Below are 24,029 nucleotides of genomic sequence, written 5' to 3' on the forward strand. Positions count from 1 at the left end.
TCCTCATGTGCGACTCTATGTGCTCCTATGTGAGTTTGTGTTGGAGGAGAGAGTGAGGGCTCAGGCTTCCTTTTGCGGTTCATTTTGACTTATTTACAAACTTATTTTCCATTGGTATTGTATAATGTGGGAGATTTTACTGTTTCTTCTTTTTCTTGTTCTCCACATCTCCTTCTGATCCTTCCTCTCCGTTACTCACAATTTTCAGACCCAGAAAGCTACCTTTTTTTATTACCCTAAATCTCTCCTCTTCCATCCTGTGTGCCATCTCACCTTTGCTCTGTGAGTCCGTTTCAATGAGTACTCTATCTTTTCCCTGTACCTTTTGTTCTCTTCCTTTCTTTTGTCCCTTGTTAACTGCCACACGGAGTCATCTTTCAGTAGACAGAATGGTCCCAGTTGAGCTGATAATTGTGTTGGCTGTACTCATAAAAATGCCGTTATGATCTGGAAGATTTGACCTTGCTTGGTGCTTCTCAGTCACTGTTGTGACTCAGATTTTGGATCTCAGCTAAACAAATCATGTAAACATCTGCTGTTTTCTGCAGTGAGGCTGCTATTCTATTCGATTTGATTCAATTCGATTTGATCCAATTCGATTCTAGGCAGACCGCTCTAATTCCCACAGTACCACAGTGTTTGAGTGCTTTCCAATACTGCAGAGCCCAACTAACATCTGTTTCATAAGGCTGATCCCACCTCTCAACTTCACTGATGTCAATGGAACCGCAAAAAGTGCTTTGTGTTGGTCAAATCTTGTGCTGAATTATGAGCTTGCTCTTTGACCTCTGTGCAACCATATATGTCTGCAAACTGTATCCAGAAACTACTGTACACACATTATAGGCTAGTTTTATCAACTGCTTTCATACAAATAGTTTAAGAATTCAGCTGCATGAAACCAAAATAATAATATGATGACAATGTCAAGGATAAATCTATCATCTACAAGCCTAAAGCATTTGCCTTATCCATATTTCTCCAGTGCTCAGACTGCAATATATGATTTTGAACTTAGCCATGTCATTGTAAGCCATTATATAAAGTACACGATCATGTCTAGAATACAGTTTGAATTTCAGTTATATTCTTTTTTAAAATGTAACTCCTAAGTGACTGTTTCATATACTATAAGAAACAACTTTTAAAGATCAGACTTCAGAATAAAGACTTTGTTCACACTGAAATACTGAGAGACAATCAGATTTCACCAGGTTTTACCATGCCTACTAGGAAAATCACTTTCAAATTCATAAAATGAATGAATTTCATAAAATTCATAGAAAATTTGCTTCAGATGTATAATTTAAAACACATTTGAAGACATTCAAAGAGTTACTTGTAGAAAAGAGAAGCAGAAAAGACTCAATTCTAAAACCATGTTCAGCATTTATCTCAGAAGAAAGACAGCCAAAATAGAGGCCACCACCCTTGAGACTCTAAGATAGCTAGATAGATCTTACTGTTCATTTAGATTGCATTAGAGATCAAAGCATACCTTCCAAACTGTGCGTAAAAACCTGTTCCCACTACAAGAGGGTGCAGTCTGATAATAAAATTTAATAATTACTTTTCTAAAGTATCTTCCTCACCCAATTAACAGGCCATTACTGTCAAACGCTCAGGACTTAGCAGGTTACGTAGCATAGTGCAGTGGACAAGGTAAGAAGCAAAGCGCAAGATTTTTTCTAAGTCCTCAGGCCAACCCAGCTATTCACTAGGTATGACTTCAAGAGCGTGCTTTGTAGTGTCAGTAGTACCCTGTACATTTACAATCGTAGAGCTTGTGCTGCCCAACGTGGCATGGACTCAAATTTCAGACGCAGGTTGAGATGAACCCAACCTTCAAACTGAATCGACTGGGGCTGTTTGAAGAGATTCTGCATTCTACACAAAGACAACCTGGAGTCATTGCGCAGATACCATTGTCCTTCTGCACGTGTAGGAGATTAAATTTCTTTATTTTTGCAAGCACAGGTATAGTAACTATATTTTCAGTGCTTAGTGAGACGGGTTTCTAGAGATTCTTCCACCTAAGTGTAGACATCTGAATTAGTCTCTAGACTCCCTTTAGAGTAAATGGAGAGAAATATGTTCCCTACAGTTTCTGTCATCTTAAAGTAAATGACTATGACTGACTAGAAGAATCGCTCTCTGGAAGCTCTTATTTTCCAGTCAATAGTTCATCTGTACAAATCTGCATTATTAATGACCAAAGTTAGGCAAGATGAACTCTGTGCTACATACTGTGCACCCTAACACTGACCCTATTACAGTTTTCAGGTACTGCACAACCTTATGATAGACTAGCATAGATCCGTAGCTATCTAAGAGGCTTCTATTTTGGGAAAGAGTGGGAGAAGGGGAGGTGCAGTCAATAATTAGACAGAAAGGCATCAAAACTGAAAGATTTTGTCTGAGATTTTCAAAGTGGCCCAGAAAATAAGAACACACAATTTCTTCCTTTCTGGAACTTTCTGATCAACCAGGCAGCTTTGAGGTTTTCAGTCTTTTCTATAACAAAAAATTATTACCTTAAAAAATTTCTAACATGAGTGACATTTTTTAAAAGCTAGGAAAATGCCCAGCTTCCTAAGGTTTGTCTCTCCAATCCATTATCCATTGTGTAGTCTCTGACAAACACACATTCCAGATCCTAGCCACCATCCAATTTGAATCCTCTGGTCATTTATGACAACATTAGCAATTTTCACCCCCTTGCAGGAAAATAAGTACCCACCCAAGGCATAAGCTGAGTCTGAGGTGGAGCTCAGCTTTTGCACAAATAGCAGAGCCTCTTTTGTTTTGTGGAAAGACCAAGGAGAAAGGGGAGCCTGAGAAAAGGCCCACTGGAAAGTCACATTTTTCTGAGTAAGATTTTTTAGCTGGAGTCAAAAAAAAAAAAAAAAGAAAGAAAACCAGATGTGTGCAAACCAGCTTGGGCAGGCATTGGAAATGCTCCCTAAGAAGCCAAAAAGCAGGTTTTGTATGGCTTAGTTAGTTCCTCACTTACTTTTTAAAAACAGAATGCCTAAGTTACTTTAAAAAAAACCCTCCCTTTGTTTCAGCACCTTCTGCCTAAGCACTTCAGCATATTGCATTATGCACACTGTGAAATTTGGGTGTGTAAATCTTCCCTCTGCGCCGAGTCCTTGTTTTTTGTTTATAAAAAATAGAGTGTAAGGGGACATAAAACGTAAGTGAATCAAGCCCTCAGCTAGCATTTAATTGATAAGAACTAAAGCTAATATTAGATAACAAATAAATGGTCTGTTGCACAGGCATTTAATTAAACACCAAATTAATGCAGTAATGACCTACTGGAACTAACAGCCAGAAATGCTTTACTGCAGGCAAGCATCTGGAATGTTTCACCTTTTTTTTTTCTCTCCTGTACAAATACATTGAAAAGACATACATTCATTTTTAATACTTAGTCTGGAGGGCTTCTGTTCTGTCCTTTACCCTGTCTTATATCCTGACCTTAGTGAACACCAGACGATCTTGGCTCACGCCTCTTTTCTGATAGGCATAGCGAAGAAACGGCAAGTTGGTGTTCCCCTCACTTTCCCCTCTGCACCCCCCTTCTGTATCATTATCTAGCTGAAACTCAGCCCTGTACACCTTGGGTGATTACACACTGCCCGGAAGATTAATTGCAGACAGTACTTTGGATAATGGTCTCAGGTAAGAAGCACACCACATTGTGGGGAAGGCACGGGAATCAATACATTTCTTTATCTGTACAAGTCCACGTCTATAAAAGTGCTTTCAATCATACCCCAGAATGTCTGAGACGTGTGGGAGATTAACTCTGCTCAGACCCACTCAAAGGGCTTTCTGTCAGTCTTCTCACCAAGCCAAAATATGCAAGAAAGTCTCTAAGTGGGCCTTGGTCCTATATGGTCATCGTTTGCCATGCTATTGCATGAGGTTAACCCCACACTGGAAACCAAGCTTGTGGGGTTATTAGTTAGTCTCTGAGTTACTGGGCTGGGATTCACCCCACCTGGCTCCGGGGACTTAACCGAGACACTAAGCCTCTCCTTGGCTTCCCCAGCAGTCAGCAAGGGGAGATAGTCTCCTCGCTCCGGAGGCCGACTCAAATGTTGGACAAGCATCGCATGTGTCTGGCGGAGAGGGCAGAAGGAGCAGGACATGGCTGCGTTCCTTCCCCAGCTAAACACCTGCGGTTAGACTGCATGTGTCTGGGCCTCGGCGTTTCTGAAACAACCCAGTGTTGTCTTTGTGGTTATGAAAGTGGATTTGTCCTCTAGAGATCAAACTTCTGGGCATGTCTCATCCTACTTTCAAGCCATTCTAGTTTCTATGCTTAAAGAAAAGAGTTCCTCGTGTAGAATAGGTACGTGCACCCGTCCCCTTATAACATTATTTGAGTTCAAATGTCTATATATGCGTATGAGGTAGGAAGTGAGGCAATACAACTGTCTCAGCTGTTATTTTGCTAATTATGGTCTGAACCATAGAGGAAGTGAGAGACAAGTCTTCAGTAGTATTCCCCTGGTTCTCATAGGATTTAATGAAAGTTAGGTGCATAAATGATTTTAAGGATTTGGAGCTAAGCTAAGCTGAAAGTCTCACAGGACATGTGCAGTATAGAAAGTTGTGAACAACATCTATCTAAACACACTACTCATTAGACTGCATTTTCTCTTTAGAAGGGATTTTCCATCACTAGCTTTTTACGCGCTTTATCTATCTATGGCTAACACAAGCTGGGAGAGGAACAGAATCAATCTAACATTCAGCATCTCTGAAGTTCTCGTCTTCAGATTTCAAATTCCTCAGACTACACTGCAAAAATGTTCATAAAATGCTTATTGCAATGTGCTTCTGATCTGGAGGATAGTCACTTCTGGGGTGAGACTGTAATCATCTGTATTACAAATCTACATTTGACCAGGTGACCAAGAGTTGTTTTATTATCAATAACGTACTAATCAAAACAGTCAACGAAGTCTAGAACGCTTTTTTTTTTTTCCTTAAAATAGACACTTGCATTTGGAGAGCAGAACAATGCCCTAGACTCCATTCACTATATTGACTAGATCTTCACTGCCTATGGCTTAGGTTAGAAACCTAAAGCTAGGTGTAGTAAATCCACCCTTGGTACTAGCCTGATAGTTATACTAGTAATAACAACAGTAATAATAACAACAACAATAAGGGGTTCTATGTACATTATTGTAAGAAAACAGCAAAGAAATTGTGGAAGTTTGTAATTGTGCTGATGATTCAGTAGATGGCTGAATGCCAAATGAATTTTCCAGATTGTGGCTGGGCATTAGATGCCACTGGAGACCTCATTTTTCAGTTGAGGAATAAATCTGAGACCTTTGCCATTACAGACCCCATAACATTTTAAAAGAAGTAGGGCCTGACCTTAGGGTCTTTACCAAATTCCAGTGGGAATGATCATCTGGTTACTTAAATTCCTCTTGCAGCTTCCAGTACAGACCTTCTGTATTTTTTCCCATCCTCCACATTTGAGGGTTTGCAAAATCCATTGAAAAAGCAGTTCTTAAGTTCTGCACAGAAAATAGTAATATTTCAAGACTGTGTGACAATACTTTGATATATGGCTAAACACATACACACAAACACATCCATGCAAATTTATGATTACATACACGCTCTTCAGGCAAATTCTATTCCCCTTTAGAGTCACTGACTCTTATGGTGATCACTTTGATGTTTGGCATCACAGCGTTTATGCAGATATAAGTAATGGAAAAACTCCTGAATGAGGTGCAAATTCTATTTTTCTTTCTTTTTTTTTAAGCAATAGATAGCATGCTAGCTACACCTGCTCTCAACAAAAGTACAGGTAACACCTCCCGTCAGAGCACTGAACAGTACTAATTAGTTCATTAAGCATCTCAGGATCCCTGTGGGGTAGGTATGTATTTTATTATCCCCAAGTTAGCAGGCAGGTAGAGTTGACTAGCTCAGAGACACACTTATGGTAAATGAAGGAACTCTAACGCCTACTCCTTTGTTCTAGTGAATAAACAGGCAATAGTTCAAGACAGCTTTAGTTCCAGGTCCCATTATCTTTGTTGTTTTCTGTGTCGTGTGACAATGAGACAATAACGGAAGAAAGTCATTTCTTTGGTGGTGAACAAGAGAATTGTTAAAATAAGGTACCTTCCCATTATAATAAAGGAAGTATTGTTAACCAAAATTGTATTCTCTCTCTTTCTTCTTGACTATGTAGAGCTTCTACTAACAGCTCCGCTTACTCCCCACGCACATACACCTTTTCTTGTAAGGCTTGAAAATACCGTTTTAAAGAGAGCACAGTGTGACTTTGAGAGCGAACCTGAGCCTTTCCAATGCAGTCTGTGCCGTACACATGTGTACTCAGTATATGAGCTGGTACTACGAGGGGATAAGGCATCTGGAATTTCAAGTTCAGATGGCTCAGAACCAGATTGAGCTCATAAAATGAACATTATCACGGCCACAAAACTAACCGAGGTAATCATGTACTATTTAGACAAGCAACAGCATTGCCCTTTGTGAAGGGCTTTGGAATGTGCAAGTCAAGTGTACGGTGGCATAAAGATTGGGGATATTACACCCAGAGAAATCCTCTAACGGCAACAGCATCATTAACTATTTACATCATGACTCTCCCCATTACCACATTTGAGAAATAGTTTAATTTCAAGGAGGAAAAAAAAGGTGAAAAATAAAACAAACGCCCAAAGATATAAACAGGAAAAAAGTGTTGCACTGTCAACGGAAACAGTTCAGAAAGGAAAAGCAGACAAGACATCAAGGGAAACACAAGGAAAAGGTTCTGCGGCTCTCCCTGTTGGCTTACTCTGATTTGGGCTGAATCTTCCTTGTGCATCAAGTTTAGGATTTAATACAACTTGGAAAGAGCACAGGAGGGGAGCAGTAGCAGCTTTCAAAGAAACCCATTAGCAGTAATTTCAAGCCATGCATACAGAAACAAAGAGCATTTACTGTCTGCCCCACTCTTCACTGCCACGGGAATGGTTATTTATAGCAATGGCAATGGTCAGTTTTGCTCATCTATGATCAGGTGTATTTCAGATCCGAAATATCCAAGTAATGATAAGGCTGAGCGTTTGTGGTATATAAAATTAGCCCGAGGGATAATTTGGTCTCTGTGTGACTCAGATCCTGTTTTCTTAGACCAGACAAGGCTCATAATGTAGCAATTGTTAGAAAAAGCAGAGGCTACTGAAAACCAATATGATTTTTCCCCCATTTAAACAGACTAAGGAATATGTAGCAAACAACTGACAAGAGCTAATGCATGAAACACAAAATGCCTGAGTAATTTTAGCCATTTCGGTTAAGGTCAGAAGACGCTTGAGGAAAAACAGTTTTCTTAAACATGAGCTGCAGTGAGTGGGGGCAATTCATTGTGTTCCTTTCTGTCAGATTAAGGTGAGAACAATTTTTTACCTAAGCAATCGTTCGAGCTGCCCAAATGATCTGCTGGCCAGCTCAAATCCCGATGCAGAGCTGTCATGCGAGTTCAGCCTGTGTTTCAGCCTTAGCAAGCCATCAGTAAAGCTGAGGAGCAAGTTTCTCTGAAGCGATGGGGATGCTCAAGTGGGCCTAAGCAGCACTTGAAACTGTGGCCAAGGAGAAGGCCTTTTCCTTTCTAATTAACTCAACAAAATACTGTGCCACTGATCCAAATATGATTTCCTTATGCAGGGAATAAAGGCTTGGTATAATGACAGGTTTCTTGGGTTCCTCTAAGAAATGATGTATTCATCATGGGAGAGGAGCAACAACTGAAAAAACAAATGAGAGGAAAAGTTAGGAGCTACCTAACTTTTAGGTAAGCCCCATCTTTTAGGTTCCTGCTGTATTCAGTAGCTCACAGAAGCCTTTCACACATGTCAAATTACATAATGTCTTCATTTCCATAAATTGGGGAAAATACACAAACATCAACATATTCATATTTTAAGGTTGCAGGTATGAATAAACACATAAGTCTGGACTTCAGTCTGTAAATATGTTGCATACACACAAACAGAGAAATTAAGGCAGCCCATTTTTTGGTCGTGTCCTTTTTAGTATGTTATTAATAATTCCCCACTGTCTTTCTCAGTGTTAAAAGGACAATACTTGCTTGGTGAACACTTATTAAATGTCCTCTTTTTTCTTCATAAAGCAAGGAACGGGCTCATAGTATGTTTACTACATATTATTCAACTTTTATTTTGAAGACAGAATCATTTGTTTCTTCCCAAGCTTTTCAGCAGTTCTCATCAATATGCCATCTGTCTGCTCTGTAGGCATGAATATATTTATCTTCACAATGAGACTTACAAGGTTTGGGTAGTGCATACATGGGGATATTGAGGCACAAGGAGATCAAGGTGAAAAATGCCATCAAATTTTACAGCAGCAGGCATGGGGGTGCCCAGGGGACGGTGACCCACGGTGCAGGCCTGGGGGTGCCCAGGTAATAAGTTCCAAATTTAATGTCTAGGATAAACAAAATACAAAATATTCATATGTCACATGACATGTGGCCCCTGCAGTTATATTTAGACCAGCAAATTTCCTTAATCTGGATTTGCACATTTGCAGATTTGCACTAAAACTTTAGAAGATTATGTCCAGGATTTTCCTATATTCATGCATAAATTTAGATATCTAAATCAATATTTAAACAACTAAAATATATGCCTGGTTTTCAAGAGTCCTGAGCACATCATGTCCCCACTCTTCTCTGCAGAATTTATGGATAAGGTAAGGGGTTTTTTTATTATTATTTTTAGTTAGTAACAAATTCTCAGGAAATAGAGTTTTATGAAGGCTGGAGCTATTTATGAAGTCAAAATAAATTCAATGAACTGTTTCAGCCCCAGAATGGAGCAGAAAGGAAAGTACTACAGAAATCAAACCATTTTTGACAAAGTTAACTTTTTTTTTTAAAGGCTTTTGAAATTCAATATTGACCCATTGTGAGAACGAAGTAAAGAGACTTTTTTTTTTTTTTAAGTTATGTTTTACCATAACAAAAGTTCTTGCAGCCCAAATAGTTGGGAGGAGTGGGTGGTCTTTTTTCAATAAAAAGGAATGTATTTCTCTATTCATAACATAATCTTTCCCCTCCAGTTTTTTAGTTTACCCAGCAAATAAAATTTTCCTTACCCCCATAATTCCCATGCAATTCATCTGAAAATCAGTTTGGTTTTTTGTTGTTTTTCTTTTAAAGGACATATTCAGAAGCATGCCAGTATTTAAAATGGTGCTGTTCATATATTTTTTTCTGCAGGAAATTCTGTGGTAGGGGCAATTGCCTGAATACGATCATCTGCATAGCTATTGCCATTGCATTTTTCTGTGTCACTGCCGGTCACAGTGCCCTCACTGTACGCCACGGAATGTCCTGTTATAATAATATCAATTTGCTACAATTTAGTAAAATGCAGATGAGGATTTGGCTCACCATTATTCTGTGGATTCTAATCAACGACATCTAAAGAGTGACCATCAATTGAAAAGCATTTCATGCTCTGCAGAACAAAGAAAACACAGAATCAGGTGGGCAGTTTGTTTCCAAAAAATATCTTAGAGTAGGTGAGTCTTTAGAATAAGGAGAGCATCTTAATTCAAGAAGCAAAAGAAAGACAAAATAACACAATTTTTCAATAAGTAGCCACCAGTTTTTGTTTTTTTTTCCCCCCTAAATTGATGCCTTGAGTTTGCTTCCTGACATGATGCTGCAGTGTCTTTTCTCCTGCTTGACTAGACAGATAGGCCATGTCTCATCTACTACAACTGCTGCTGTACGGTATTTATTTTGCTGCCACTACACATGATCTGGTTTAATCTCTGTGGGCAGCGCTGAATTCTATTAATCCACCTCTCCTGATACAGAAAGGTACTGATTCACCTGAGTGCTTATATTCCAAACCTACAGTAACTGACCCATCAAGCTGTTTATAGGGCAAAAAACCAAACAAACAAAAAAAAAAACAGTATCAGAATTTTCATAGAATGAATTCAAGGATTTCAGGTGGAAAATCCTGGAGAAACAGTTCAAAGCCTATTGGATTGCTTGCCACTACACCTAATTTAACACAGCAGTAAATATAAGCAAAATTCCTGTATATTCCTTAAAAAGAATTTCCAGTGTGGCAAAGACTTCTAGCAAAGCAAACCTTATATTTCTTAAATATTTTCTCTCCCTCTTTTGGGATATTTTTCTTCCTAGCTGATAAGCAGCAGAAATTCATAACTTCTGGATAAGCCAGGAATAGAGCCAAAATACCCCAACTTGATTATGTATGAAATGCCATCTGGATTCCACATTCAGGCTGATCGAAGAAAGTCACGAGAACTTGCTGTGCCTCTGTATCCATCTATAAAGCTAGACAATGGTAATAAAAATGACCTTCCAGTAAGGTCTTCTTTTTTCTTTTTTTTTCATGTAAGTAATATTTCTAAACCTCTGCTAGAACCTAGGACGAATAATGTCACACTTCCACTCATTATATTGCTGTCTTTTGTAGAGAGCACTGATTGGACCAGGTGCTTTAGTTGCGCTGTCTTACTATTTTCTAGTATAGCTTGCTATTCTCTGACGACTTCTCACAAACTATTTTTTTACAAAGCATTTTTATGTTAAAGTGTAAATTTTTTTCCCCTTGCTGAAAAGTCCTTATCTTTATTCTTGTGATCAGACTTTCTATGTTATTATTGTGTCTCATTTCACCTTGCAAGAGCTGCAAATGGCCCACTAAACTTCTCAAACACACCACAGTATTTTCTTGCAGGAACACTTTTCTCCTTTCTCTGTATATGCTTGAATATCCACTTCTTAAGATTCCCTTTCAGTGCACACTAGAAGACGTTCTTGAACTTGTCCACAGCTATTTCTAATTTGTCTGATCTTCATCAGTCAGTTTAAAGGAGCATAAAATGTCATCTGCCTCATCCGTCACCATGTGTGTATTAATGTATTTATCTGATTCACTTCCTCTTGCTCATCTAGGCTTGATGCAATTCTGAATCTTTCAAATCTCCTAATTTATTTCAGTCACTCTTCAGGCTTACTGAAGTTGAATTTCTCAGGTGGACTAGTCTGAAATGATGCCATGCTCTAGCAGTTCTATAAGCAATTATCATCTTAATAGCCTGTAAGCCCTGTTTTGTATACTCTCTTTTGGTCCGCAGCCAGGCAGAGAAGTCTATTTACCCCCAAAACTCTTTCCTTTCTTAATGGAAGCAAGAAAAAAAGGAAAACAAAAAACTGCCAAAGAAAAACCACCCCTGGTTCTCTGGGATGGGCTGGCATAGCCACCATGTTAGATGAACATAAATGTTGATGCTTCAGCCATGATACTTTGTTTTGGACACACCTACCTATACCTGTGACTGCGACCAATTGTAACCTACCAGCTGTATTTCAGATCACCCAAGTAGTATGTCTGTTTTAAATAGCTAGCAAATGACCTAACTCTTCCTCTCAAAGTCAAGTCCAAACTGAGTTCAACCTTGTCTGAAGCTACAGAAGAACTTTCCTGGACTTCTTTTCTTTCATTATTTGGCATTTAGAGTGCTCCTGAACTAGTGGTTGAAATACTGAAAAAGTACAAGAAAAAATTTTGCAGTATAGATAATTGAGTCAGAAATATGAAACACAAGGATCGCATGAAGGACATTGCTCCAATTAATTTCCAAGTTAATTTCTAGAGCAAAGAACTCTGGCTTGGTCAAAGGACCTGGTTTAACAAGAGGACATTTCATCTCACCTAAATTTAGTAGTCTGAGAGATAGGTACCAAGCCTTTACCACCACTGAGGCTATTTTTACAGTCAGCAGAAATGGATCCCACCACCTCCAGAGAATGATTCAGTCTATCCCTAAAAAGAGGGAGCCTCAGCAGCTAGCTCTGCGTAAGCAAGGCTAGGGTTAATCTGATTAAATATGTGTTTCTACAGTACAGGTGTCTATATCTGAACAAATCTCCATAGATTCTCTTTATGTTCAAGGCTAGCTAATACACTCACTATGTAGTTTAGACAGTTCTTCATTTCATCTTCAACTGAAAACCTACACTCGGTCACCTGACCTGTACTCTAATCTCTACCAACTGTATTGACTAAACCTCCATTTATTCACTCATATAAAAAGACTTCATATTAACTGAGATGGATCCTCTCTTTATTGAACTGGGCAAGTGAAAGGAGTATTTTAACTTTTAGAGCCACAACCCTGGATTCCTGATATAATGTAGATGGAAAATTAAGAAGGGATGGACATGATTTCCAGTATTAGCATCTCTAAGAACTTCTGTATTTTCACCAGCAAATAAATAATGATAAACAATGCTTGAAGACTTAAAAACTATGTGTTTCCACATCTCTGGGGGTGCCCAAGCTGTTTTGCAATATACTGTTCAGTTTCTTGCCTAGTTGAGCTTGGATTGTCTCCCTGAGAAAGACACATTTTCAATAGGATAGCATTTTCTCCCCTCTTCCCACACTGGACATGTATAGTGACAAATAGAGATGGGAGTTTCAATGCAATCATCAAGACAAAGTAGAGCTTGCCTTTTCCAAGATGCTATAAAAAAATGATCACCATCTGCACTTCCACTTCCTCTGAGAATGTCGACTAGAATGGGGTCTGTAGGGAAATATGACAAAGTTGAGTCATCTCACCTAACTGAAAACATTTGCAGTGTAGACACCGAGAACTGAACTGAACAGGACTACCTTTATAGTCAATGGAAAGTAAAGGGACTTTTCAGGGGCAACTCATGTGACCTTTTATTAGCTGTATGTGTGAGGATGAGAACAAATTGTTCCCTAGAAGTTCTTCCTTTTCTGCATTAATATTAAATGGAAACTGAGAGGGTAACTAGCTCCCACTTAGACATACAACTTTCAAATCTAAATTAGGACAGACAAGTCTGGGCTCTGCATCCAGACAGGGTTTGCTGTGAAGTGGTCACCAAGCTGTCCGGACCCCCGGGCATTTCTGGCTGAGGGCAGACACAGGTTTCCTGTGCTTAGAGAAACTGCAAGGCAAGCATCGCACTTTGTCAGGTGGCAGGCGAGAGGACTTTTGGGATGGAAATTTAAGGCAGAGATACCTGCGTTGCTCTAGGCGTCTCCATCCAGTATTGGATGCAGGCTATGTAAGTCCCAGCTAGACATTACAGCACATTCATAATTACCAAACATTGTTACTATCCAACGGCTGTTTGCTGGTCCAGTGAAATGGGCTTAAGGCATCCTTCCAGTTCTCCATGGACAGATGTCCCCAGCACCAAAGCTACCACACAGAGCCCTATATAGGACAGCCGAGGCAGATCAAGGATGTGAAAGGTCAGAATTATTTTCTGATCTTTACAGGCTGTTCTGTCTTGTCAGGATTACAGTACCTCAGCGAGGAGCTGTTGAGGAAGAACATCCTGGTGCTGCCGGTGCTGTGCCTGCTCAGGGGATAGACAGGAATTCATTCTGTGGAAGTGAAATGTGGTATGAGCAATTATTTTCAAATCATTTTGCAGAGTTTATGAAGAAGCACTGACAAATGTCGGGTTTCGTGGATGAAGCTGAGGCATGTTCTGTTCCAAAAAAAGGTGTTTGCTTCCTATCTTACTTATTCTTATACCTTCCCTCCAAAACAGACTATGAAGATGTTTTAGTAGTTGGAATCTGCTTACACAGATCATCACTAAATTATATCAGCGCAGCTACCTATCTGGTACATTTTTCTAACACGAAAAGAGTCACACACAGATGGAAACAGCAAAAGCTAATTCTGCTTTCTTTGTTTATCTTTCTATTCCTATGGGCTTTTTTGTAAAAAGAAAAAGAAAAAAAAAATCACCATGGTGCATTGAATACCTCTTAGGTTCTGGACAACTGGCTTCTAGCCCTGATATTTTGATTTAGTCCACTGTAATTTCCAGGTTAGTCACTTCATTTCTCTGTTTCTCTGTTCCCCTTTATATATCCTTTGTATTTGGCTATTTCACCATTTGGGCTAGGATAGTGAGTTTATGCAGTCTCTAGAACATCTTGGTGATGATAGCAAGACACATACAAATAATAAAGATGACTTTTATTTAAATTTATTGGAGATTTTGTTGTTGGCAATAGCACATGTTCCTTCCCTTTCCTGTTAACATGTCCCTCTTTCTGCTATTTTTTATAATAATATTACAGTGGTGCATCAGCTAAAGCTGACCGGGGAGTCTCTGTGATACAAACACAGCCCCTTGTGTGGAGCAGTGAGTTTTATTTATAGTGACAGGATACTCTTTGCGCTTGTTTCTGTTTCTGTGTTACACACACAGATTTATTTACAAGTGGAAATACAGCAGTGACTACCCTTTGCTGCAGACAGCAGATGAGCTCTGCACTTTATTTAACTGACTTTGTGTCAGCTTCAATTTCTTGACTGCTTGGAGAGCAGGTATCCTTTGATCTTGCTCCGTGCCTGGTTTCCTGCCTTACCTCTTGGGCTTGTGGTTTGCTAGAGGAGTCCTTCCCTCACCTCCTTCCTTTGTGTCTTAAAAGAAAACAAGTACACTTTCACATGTGTTATTATTTTACAGCCTCCTTTGGTTGTAGAAGAAAAGGAATTAAGCTCTTTGGTTGCAAGGTGCATCCTTACCAGTACTGCTCCAAACACTGTAGTTCCACCTGCGCAGTCGTACCAATAGCAAACAGTGTTCCACTTTTGCCGCTATAGCAGAGTAGAGACCAGGACTTTACTTTTTCATTACAAAGCGGGGAACAATCAGATTTTCTGTTATATTACTTAATTCCTGAACGCCGGGCAAAACTAAATGAAGGTTATGGGGGCTGAATTCACATCAGCTTGACCATCTCTTTTCTGGAATTCCTTATTTCTCAGTTGCTGGCAAACATTAGGTTAGACTCAGGACTATTCCCTTTCATACTCCCCGAGTCCTGAGAAAGGAGAATTGTCCTAGTTCTGTGCTGTTTGATCAACTCCTGGCACGTTCCCTTACCTTCTTCAGGGACAGGGTTAACAATAAGACAGTCTGCAACTGTTTACTAGTTTCCAATGATCATGGAAACTCTTTGCTCAAGAAAAGTTCTCCAGTTGCTTCTTCCACATTCTTCAGGGGCCTATCTATGCTGCCAAAGTGACATAAAAATGATTTAAGTGGATTTCAGAAAAAGACTGTAGTAATAGAAGTGTCAAAAATGGTGCAGGAAAATTACTCTTCTAGTTCTTGGTTCTTCCCTAACCATTGAATCTAAGTGACAGAAAAAAAAGATGTTCACTTAAAAAAAAGGCGGGGGGGGGTGGGGGATGTGCCTTCCTTTGCTGTTAATTCCTAAAGCAGGGACAGATTTAACAATGCAGACGGATGGCCCATAATAATCTCCATCCTCTGCTGACCAACATTGCTTTTGGCACCTTGGCTCCTTCCAAACCCAACACGGCTGTATCTCTCCTTACTACTGTGTGCAGAGCCTGACTCACGCTTTTGAGGGCTACGTCAAGCTACTTTTTGTCTATCCTACGCATGAACAAATGAAAAGGATTATGGATATTGGATCTGATGATTGGATGTAAAACCAAAGCCAGTAGTCATTCATTGAAACTGTAGAGAGACAAGAAGGGAATAAGTGATTAGCTTTTGTTCTGTCATGGTGGATCAGTGACCAGCAAAAAATAAATCAGTGCTTTGGGTCCAGTTCACAGGGACTATATATATAAAACATAAAATACCATGTCAATCTTAATAGACATGCTAAAAACTGCAGCTCATATTTTTTAAGCAATGACATTTTATGTCTTTATGTTTTATAAATAGATAAGAAGGTAATTTGCCTATAGATGACATGACAGACTGAGTGGCACACAAGTGCTTCCTGGTTTTTATAGTTTGAGGTATATCCCAGCCACACCTTGACATACTGCTCTTCTCTTTCTATCCCTTATAAAAGAAAACCTGGGTAGACAGATGGACAGAAGCTGTAGAATGATTCATCCAGGTTCTTGACCTGCATAATCAGAGCACCAGGTCTGCCAGGAACATCACTGAGCTCAGCAGCTATTGGGAACAACCTGAGTTAAGGAAATTTGGGAGTTCTCAGATGCTCCAGAAATCAAATGCAGAAAGTAATCGCTGGGTGATGTCTCAGCAGCTTGGAAAATCATTTTGGGAGAAGATAGTCAAATAAAGAGATGCATGGTAAAAAAAAAAGTATTTATGTATCACAAAATGTAAGAAAACAAGTCCTAAGGAGGTACAGTATAAAAACACACAAGCTATGATCTTTTTCTGTTTGAAGCAAATGACCAAACTCAGAGAGGCTTATGATTCAACCATTCCTTAAACTTGGCAACTTTTCAGTCTATCCCAAAATGAACTTCTCATAATAGCATATATATTACCTTTTCTTTTTCATGCTTTAATTGATTTTTAAGGTACATGTCAAAGTAGGTGCAATTGTCAGTTCATACATTAATGCAACAATACAGTGAAGCTGTACAGCACTCACATTTAATCAAAATTTAATCAACTCTAATAAAAGTGAACTCAATAAGGAAAGATAAAGTAGACTTTCACATCTGCTTCCAAAGATGTTCTGTCTCCAGGAAGTCCATATCCAATCTACCTACTTTTCTGTATTTAATTATTTAATTGAGAGTTTCTTTCTGGAAGGGCAAAGCTGGGAAATTTTTGTTTCTTATGACAAACTCTTCCAAAGTCTGAAGTACAAGCTTGAACAGCATAAACTAATATTCTTTACATAGGGTAGTGTGACATATCTGTACGTCATGGCCAATGGTGCGTGCTTGGAGCTCACATCCTTGAGTGGCTTTGAAGGACCTTGGTTATTTTCATGGCAGTTTTCGGTACAGGTTGCAAAACCTGTTTGAGAATTTGGGTAAGTTCTTGGACCATTAACGTCCCTTGGCTATGGTCTTCTGCAGCCTGCCTATTCAAACCACAGTCACACTTCGAACTGCAGAGTAGACATCCTCCACATACTGAAGTATGTGTCACTGTTGTTGCCTTCTCCTCTGCGCTCCCATGCCAACTGCCTCCTTAGCTTCTTTTCCCTCTCTCAGATACCTCTTTCATTCCTGCCTATGCAGTGCTTCCCACTCAGACTATCTCATTTCCAAAGGCAATCAAAAATTTTATCTTTCTGAAATATTGTTTAGCCTTCACATCTAGTTCACATACCATCACCCAGGAGACATGATTCCCCAGAGTTTATATAAATTTCACTTATCTGTACTCAGTGTGACCAATTTTCTTCAGCAGCTATATTAACCTGCAAACCATATAATCAAGAGGAGTTCATTTTCTGTTCAAAGCCCCAGGTTCCTAAGAGCTCCTACCCTTCTCTGTGCACAACGGACACACTGCCTTCCTTTTAGGTATTTTCAGTCTTTGTCTGTGGACTTAGGCAAAATACTTTTAATCCCTATAGACATAACAACTCCATCCAAAAGGCTGAACTCAGTTTACCCTTCTTTAATTTCCAAGCTCCATGCAGTCCTTCATGATGCTTTTTACAAATTCTCACTGCATTTTCAGACTCTTATGCAGAATTTTTGCTTTTTTCTGTTCATGTTTCATATATTGCTATCAGTTAATGTCATTCTCTTGTTTTCTCTCCAAAACTTGAATTTTTATCTAGATAGTCTCTTTAACCTGATAAATTTTAATGGCTTTTTCTACATTTAGGTCAGAGTGTTCCAGGACTCTTGTCTCAGGTTTTGGTTTTTGATTTCTATTGTAATCTGATCTCCCTTTGGAGATTCAATGAACTCTCTGAAATACATTCACCCACTCGTGCATTTTTGCATAAGTTCTGTTACAAGGGATCCAACACTTTTCTCCAGTTTCTCAGTTCTACTGTGAAACTAATCTCGCTCAAAAATGTCATTCTTTCAAAAATCACAGGAGACTTTCTTTATCATATTCTGAGACATAACTTACTCTTATTCACTTACATGTAGGGTATTCAATAAAACTTCCAATAGTGCTCAAATTTGTACCTGATATTCTCTGGTCTTTATCAACCTCATTTTCTTCTACTCTTCAGTTTTCAGATGCAGTAATCCATTAGTAACCCCACCTATATAAAGTGTAGGCTTGTTATGTGTTGATTAGTACGGAATAATCACCTCTGGCAACTCTGAGTAAAAGCATGTAATTTAGAATATATAATTACAGGTAAGCTAATATGTTGACCTGTTAGTCAAAGGAGGGACTTGTGAAAGAGGCAGAAACTTTTATACATAACTTTGTCTGCTGGCCCAACAAACTGTTTTCAATTAATCTTAATCAGAATATTTAATGAATGAAAAGCTTCAGTTCAAGTCTTTGAAAGGGCCAAACACCCTTTCAAATTTAAGTGTTCTTGCCCTCATGAGATCTTAATACTGGGACATGTTTGTCTAGGGAAAACATTTTAACCGGTAGACTGCTGTATTTCTGATATATGATATCCTGTTTAATCAAGCTCAACAAAGTCTGTGCCATCTAGTTTCGGACATACTAGAAAATCAAATTTCTCTGGCATTTAGTTACTAGAATATGCGTTTTCTTCATCCCAAATAGAAGAGGTAAATGACTTGGCATTTAGCTTAGGACAGACAAGAAATGTGCCCAGTATTGCACATTAAATGTCCTGGGAAGTATCCACCTCTAACCATTGACTTATATGGAGTTGTATTTGGATTATCTGAATGGCTATTATTGAGCTATTCTTATGTCCTGCTTAAATTATTCCTGCTTAAATTTTAAAGTTGATATCTAACTGGCTTTCTTGCAAATCTACCTTGCTTTCTGTAGAAAATCTGATGCTTTTACCTTAAAAAAAAAACATAGAGGAAGAAGGTCTGCTACCACAACCTGCAAGAGCTCCTCTAAAGCCAGTGCAAAAATACCACTTTACAGCAGCTGTTTCCTTAAAAGAAACTACTTTGACCACACTGCTGTCAGTATACTTACTAATTTAATACTGTGCAGGAACCTCCTCTCAGATCCATGCTCGGACATTTTCAAACACAAAAGAATATGAATCTATAACTGGAGTTCCTTGTCACTACAGCATTCAAATATTCATGATTAAAATAAAACAAAATAAATAAAAACTATTAAAATTGTTCCATCTGTTGTATAGTACTCTTTCATTAATGAGTAACAGTTAATAAGGATTTATCAAGAATCATTTGTAACAAAGCAATCTAACTTCTGGGGCGGGGGGGGTGGGGAGGGTGGACAGGATAAAAGACCTGGCGGATAGAAGGGAAGCAGTAGATGTCATATATCTAGACTTTAATAAGCTTTTGACACTGTCTCACATGGCATTCTTATAAGCAAGCTAGAGAACCTTTTTCTAAGGAAACCTCTCCTAAGAAGGACATACACCCAGCTAGATAACTGTACCAAGGGAATAGTTATCAATGGTTCACTTTCAAAATAAAAGTGTATATAGTGTAAGTTTCTGAAGGAGACTTAAGGATGGCTTGGTTATGTTCTAAATTTTCATGAATGATTTGGATGATGGCAAACAGCGTATACCTAATAAATTTGAGAATGATGCAAGGCTGGATGGGATTCAAAGACGGATTCGAGTACTTTGGGGGACAAGACTAGAATTAACAATGATTCTAATCTTTGGAATCGGTTTGACAAATTGAAATTCAACGGGGACAACTACAAATTAGTATTCCTGGGCAGGAATAAACAAAACTGTCTAGTGAGGAACAGCAAGTTAATCATCCGTTCTTCAGAAAGGGGTCTGTAGGTTACAGTGCATTAAAAGCTAAGAACATAGTAAGGGTATCATGTGCTCATAAACTCATGAAAAAGGGTGACCATCAGACCTCAATATAGTTTGAAAGACACATGAAGTCATTCTTCTACTTTACTTGGTGTTGTTATGTTCTGTCCTGAAATATTGTGTTCAAGAAAGCTGTAAGCCAATTGGAGGGAGTCCAAAGGATAGCAACAAGAATGATCAGAGGTCTGGAAAACATGACCTATGAGAAAAGATTGAAAGATTTAGAGTTGTTTGGCTTAAAAAAAGGAGATGACTGAGAGGAACATGATAACAATCTCCAAGTACATGAAAAGCTGTTGCAAAGGGGAAAGGGAAGCTTTGTTCTTCACACCCACGGAGTAGAAATAATGAGCTTAAGTTTCAGTAGGATTAAACTTCCTAATAGCAGAGACAGTGAAGCACTACTGCAGATTGACTAGTAAAGTTGTAGAGTCTCCATCACTGGAGATTTTTAAGAACTGTTAGATAAGTATCTGTGAGAAAAAGCATGAGTGTATTAAATTCTGTCTCTAGATTATTAGTTTTTAACATTTTTGGACCTTTTGAAAATTTTCAAGGGAAGTGTAGACATATGAGAAGCCAATTTAAGCCGAATGACAATACAGCTTTTCATAAGCAGGACCTACTTTGCAAAAGGTTTGCACCCCAGAGAGTACTCACTGGCTTCCAGGACAAGCAGAACAGCCTTAAGTCTGATTCCTAGTGAAATGATTTCAATAGGCCAGGATCTGATCTCGGGGGTGTAGAAGGGTGTAGCCATGCCTTCCCTCTCTTCTGGGGCCTGTTTATTGGCTTTACTGAAGGAAGCAAAAATAGAAGCTGTTCCAGCATTTGGATAGATTTCAAGGCTGCCATGAAAAAACAATATAGAGGAGAATGTACACGTTAGAGCATCATCATCATTAATATGGGACCCTATATTGTCTTTTATACTAGCTGCTCGGAAATCATGGTGATGAATGCAGTGCAAATGCTGAGAAAAACTGTCCGCAGGCTTCACCCAGTCTCACTGAAACTGAATGGGTGCCTGATTTTTCCACTCCAAGGTTGATTGAAGTCATTCCCTTTTTTCAGAATAACTCAGTCACTTCACCACAGTTTAAGCAGGCACTTCCTAGTGTTTCCACTGGACTCACCATGTGGCGATGGCTTGGTTGTTACAATGCGCAGCGCTGCATGAAGGCTTGCTGACCGTGTTCCTTTTATCCCCGTACATCGACATTGATTTGCGGCAAACTTTTCCCCATTGCCCTTAGAAAAGGTGAAGGCAACAGCACGTTCTGTCCCACGTTGAATCCAGCTGCTCTTATTCAGAATGTGAGCGTTTCTTTGCAATGATCACAACAAACAGAGAATCCCCTGCTAACATTTCCGACGCACCATACAGCTTGGCATTTTCAATATATATTTAAAACAACAAACCAAGACAAGCAGGTGCCTTTCCCAGAAATTGCCAACGTATGCTCCGAGATCTCTTGCATTTTGCATTGTGTCAGTCTGTGTCAGAGGCTTCAGGAAAGGTAATATAGAAGATGAATGGAAGTCTATCATCGTAGTGCCAAGATGAAAAAGTGACAGCTCATAATGAAAAGAAAAATAGTTTCCATTTTGGGCCTCTGTAAGTAAGAAAGTGACAGAGCCATGGGAGCTGTGAGGCTGAAAAATAGTCCCTTTGACAGACATGCCTGTAAGTGAAAGTGCATGGGATATAATACTAGCCATAATATAGGGAATAATGATTATTTTAGGGATCACATGATTTTGAATAAATCCTTGACTACTCCATAGAAAATGGAACTGAAAGAAAACTAGGAAAAACTGTAGTTTCATTTATGGAATAAATGACCTAAGGATGTTTTTTGGTCTCTATATATGTGATTGAAGCCTGTGAAATGACTTCAGATATACACAGGGTGACCAAAATGAGAATCAAGAGCTTCTTGTAAACCTGAAATGGGATACATTGCTCATTTTTTAGAAAGGACAAAAAACAAATGCTGTAAAGAAAGGCTCAATGTGATGAGGGTGAAGATTCTGGTCATAAAATCTTTCATAAAGCTTCTTTTTATTAAACCCACGTATGACATTTGCTTTCAGGTGAGGTGAGATAAGAGATCTTTCCTGTTCTCAAAATTGCCAACTAAGGCAATATCTATGGGGGTAAGTCATACCCACGTAACTTCAGGCTTAGATTCAAAGTGGTGCAAACCCCTGTATGACATGCTTATTTTCAGTTTAAAGGAGCATTTAAAGTCAGCATGAGGTAACTTGAAACTGTTAAGTCCAAATATGTCAACATAAGGCTTTGTGCAGGTTTAAATGTGCCTATTTTAGAACTGACTTTGGTTAAACCAGTGTAACTTCTGCTAATAGAGAAGGCCTTAGGGCAAAATTCACCCCAGTGCAGAGGACCAGCAATATAGAGCTTAAAAGGGAATTACATGGTGCATGAATTTCACCCTAAAGCATATTTAAACTGGTTTTCCCTGCATGGCTTCTTTCTTTGCCGGCATTCCTTAGGAGGAAAGGTTAATAAGGATAATACTTTCTCCTTCTATATGAATCTCAGTGAATTCTGAAGTTCTTAAAAAAGCATTCGCAGACTTTTATGAGATGGTGTGTTCATTTCTCTTTTTAGGTTCTTTCAGAAAGTCAAATGGTAATGAGGAAACCAAAATAGCAAAAGAGTATATAAAACTATTTGTTTTCTTTCATTTTGTTTTTTTCCAGACAAGGAACTAGAGACAGAGAAACTGAGGACCCAGTCAGATCTGTGCTGGGAATATCTTGTGCTCATCTAGCACCTTGTCAACTTCATGTTAAAATTAGAACTTACATTACCCATCTTGCGTCAGTTAAAATCAATGGGAAAACTCTATTCGTTGCTTTGGGAATAAAATTAGGGTCTAAGTAGCTTGCTGAAAGTCACACAAGACACAGTTAACTGTTTGAGGATTAGAAGCCACTTCTCTGCCATCGCCACAATTGCCTTTCCAGTTTTAAGTGACCTTTAATATAGCTAAATGGGGAACAGGCTTACTACTGTCTAACATTGGAAGGATTTCAACTTTAAGCAGGAAAAGGAATTTTAAGCTACTCAAAGAGAGTATAACTAGGACAAATGGGATGAATTTAAGGAAACAAAAGGCTGACAGTTAGGGAAAAAAGCCTTTCCTAGCAGCGAGGTCTATTAGACTGCAGAATAGTCTCCCAAGGGAAGTGGTGAAAGCCTAGTTTCTTGAGTCATTTAAAACTGGACTAGACAAAGCACTCTGGAATATACTCCAGGGAGCAATCCTGCCTTGGCAAAGGGATGCACAAAATAACCTAATAGATCTCTCCCATCTTTCCTTCCTACGATTCCCCTATTTCATAAACCTCTGTGTCTGAACGGAGACCAGGAAACTTTAACCCCTTTTTCAGAAACAGAAAGCATGTTTGACAAGATACTGTGAGAGAAAATCTTCTAGCAAGAAAAGAAAAAGCTGCATTTTCCACAGCTAGTTTTCAGCTTTTCTCGGTCTATGCTGAAGAACTGTAAAGGATGTTTCAAAACTGCCTACTGGATGGTTGCCATTTTCAGTACAGGTCGGTGTTTTGTTTCTTAATTTCCCTGAAAGCCCCAGTGGTTTAGATGCTGCTCAGTGTTACAGGTTTGTTTTCCTTTTTTCCCCCCAAAACGATGCAACTAAATCTCTGATAAGTGAATGACTGTCTTTTTAAACCAAAACTGACTGGTTACTCTCAGCAGATTAGACTGTGATTATACTATCCCTGTCCAGACTCATACTGAGAGGGAACTACCAGCCCTACCTTTGCGTGACCCAGGCCTTGAATCAACGTGCCCAGGAGTTAGCAGGTACTGTGCTCTGCTATTCCCCTTCTCCCCGGAGCAGCTGGGCGAGGAATGGCCTTGGCTTCGGCCTCGCAAGACATCAGCCAACGGAGCAGAGCAGGTGCAGGTGATGGTGTGATCTGCTGCTGCTAAGAGCATGTTTTCGCCACACCTCCCAGAGCGAGGAGAAAGTGGGTGGTTTTGCAGGGAGGAATGGAAGTCAGGCTCTGAAAAAAATATTTCAGATGAGATCAGATTTTTGTGCAACTTCTCAGGGCTATTCAGGGAGCTTGAATAAAACATTTTCCTGGTCCCGTTGCCAAGGCATTCAATAAAATGCAGGTGTTGTCCATGAAGTC

The sequence above is a fragment of the Apteryx mantelli genome, chromosome Z, assembly GCF_036417845.1.
Source record: "Apteryx mantelli isolate bAptMan1 chromosome Z, bAptMan1.hap1, whole genome shotgun sequence".
In the NCBI taxonomy this organism is placed as follows: domain Eukaryota; kingdom Metazoa; phylum Chordata; class Aves; order Apterygiformes; family Apterygidae; genus Apteryx; species Apteryx mantelli.